This window comes from Tenrec ecaudatus, chromosome 5, assembly GCF_050624435.1.
Source record: "Tenrec ecaudatus isolate mTenEca1 chromosome 5, mTenEca1.hap1, whole genome shotgun sequence".
NCBI lineage: Eukaryota > Metazoa > Chordata > Mammalia > Afrosoricida > Tenrecidae > Tenrec > Tenrec ecaudatus.
In genome coordinates this window covers 181,601,085-181,603,776 of record NC_134534.1, presented here as the reverse complement: position 1 = coordinate 181,603,776, position 2,692 = coordinate 181,601,085, and positions in this window count along the sequence as shown.

Sequence of the window (2,692 nt, the reverse complement as noted above, 5' to 3'; positions counted from 1 at the left end):
TCAAGGTAGGGATGGGTTCTAGAAGATTCAGTCATTCAATAAATATGTATTTAGAATGTGAGGTGCCCGAGATGGCTCTCGGATGCTGAGGGAACAGCGGTAAACAGAGCAGACAACACTCCATGCTCTCGTGAAGCTTCCCTGCTCCCTGCAGGAGCTTAGACAGGAAGTGAATGAGCCCGCCAGATCCGAGTGAGTGCTTTATCAGAGGGTGACACGTGGAAGTAAAACGTTTAAGCAGAGATGGGATCTGAGGACTGCTAGTGGGAGTTTGCATTTTTCCTGACTATGCACAGGGAAAACCTCATTAGGAAGGCATTTGTCCTAAAACCTGCAGGAGGTGAAGGGGTTATACAGACATCCGATCTAAGAACTCTTCAGATATTTAAATAATAGTGCCTTAATTTATCCTGTTTTACCTTTAGGCATCTTTTTATCAATTATCTCTGTTGTAGTTGTGTGTCATTGAGTTGATTCTGATGCTGAGCAACCCTCTGTAACAGAATAGAACTGTCCGACGGGGTTTCTTATGGGAGAAAAGTGGGGCTTTCTATCCCTTTAAGGCAGTGGTTCTCAACCTTCCTAATGAAGCGACCCTTTAATACAGTTCCTCACGTTGTGGTGACCCCCAACCACAAAATTATTTTTGTTGCTACTTCCTAACTGTAATTTTGCTACTGTTAAGAATTGGATTATCCCTGTGAAAGGGTGGATCGACCCCCAAAAGGGGTTGTGACCCACAGGCTGAGAACTGCTGCTTAAAAGGCTTGGGGTCTCAGAAACTTGCAGGGCTGGTTCTACCCTACCCAATAGTGTTGCTATGAGTTGAAATCGACTCAGTGGCAGTGAGTTTTTAAAATAGGGTTTCTTAAACTGTAATCTTTATGGAAGGAGATATCAGATCTAGTTTTCTTCCCCTCCCCCTCTGCATAGCAGCTGGTATATTCCAACCTCTGACCTTTCGGTTAGCGGCTGAGAGCTTAACTACTGTGCCACCAGGGCTCATTACTACTGTGAATGGTGCGATATATTTGCAAGTAAAAGGTGAGAACTAATGCTTATTGAGTGTCTTGTCAGGTACCTGCCACTTTCCTAGGTCTTATATAAGGTTCTTCCTTTTACTAAGATATCTAACTTAGTGAAAAGGACAAGGTATATACATAGACAGCCCTTACTCTCCTTGTAGCAATTCTTAGAAGCATAAGTCATTGTTTTAAGGTTGCACTACCAGCAGTTTATATGGACCTATGTTAGTCTGGGTATACTAGAGAAACAAATTCATAGAGACTCACATGTGAATAATAAAGAGGCTTATATACAAGAACAGTTAAATATGGAGGAAGCACCCCAGTCCAGTCCAGATCAAGTTCATAAGTCCAATATTAGCCCATATGTCCGATACCAATGTATAAAGACCTCTTCTGACTCACGAAACACATGCAAAGATGCCAAATGCAGGAAGATCACAGGGCAGTGGTTTGGAAGTCTTCTGGATCCAATGGCGTTGTAAGCATCTCAGTGCTGGCAGGGGTCTCACGTGGCTTTTCCAGCACCCAGGGCTGTATCAAAGTAGGTCCATGTGGCTTCTCCTCAGGAATGTGTCTTAGGGAGTCAGCCTTGTCAGTAGAGAGTCTCCAAGGGAGTGAGCAGAGAGTCTCTCCCACCTCCAAGGAGGAAAAACCAGATTTTCCCAGAATTCTCAGGGGAAGGCCATACCCACACAGAGGCCCCATTAGCTATGATCTGATTGGCAAACTCGACTCCACCCCTTCACTCTTAATCCTACCAAGTCCCACATTGACAGATTATGTAACGACCACAGTACCTAATCAGTGCCATGCTAAGTAATTGCCCTTGGGAGCACCGTGGAAGAAGGGCCTGGCAATCCACTTCCAGATCACAGCCATTGAAAATCGTACTAAGCACAACTCGACTCTTCTGCCTGTGGGGAACCAGAATCTATGGCAGCAGGTGCTGGTGGAGGATCTATCTCAAGTTTTCTCCATTTTAAGATACATTGACATGTGGGCGGTGCGTGGGACTGAAGACGGGAAGGTAAACCCAGGAAGCTAGTATCTGATCACATCTCTGAGGGAGAAAGATGAGGCTTTCTAAAGATCTACAGTCTAGGAAACCTACCAGAGCAGTTACACCTTGCCTTAAGGAGTTTCTGTGAGTTAGAATTGACTCGATGGCAGTGCGTTCGTTTTCAGTGTCTTGACAAGTTAATTCATTTAATGTTTTAGCAATTCAAGGACACGGGCATTATTCTAAGAAGTATCATGGCCTCCCTTTAGGATGAGGAACCAGGCTGAGAAGGCTACGTACTATGACAGACTTAGGCCTAAAGACGGCAGACTTGGGACGCTAAATGTAACATAACATGGACAGACTTTAGGACCTAAATTTAAACAGCCTTAGTACAAGCACAAAGCTAACCACACCACCATGCAGCTGTTAGAACAGCTGAAGCAATGCAAGATGACCGCATCATCTACCGCTTACACAGTGGAAGGACTTTGGGGAGGAGCAACCGAGGAGCCTGCGAAGTAGAAAGCACGCACGGACGGCTCGCCCCCTCCGCGCTTGCGCAGGCGAGGCCCACGCCCAGGAGGAAGCGGCCCGTGACTTTGGGTTGGTTTGCGCAGGCGCAGAGCTACGTCCGGGCGGAAGTGGGCGTCAGGGGCTTGGG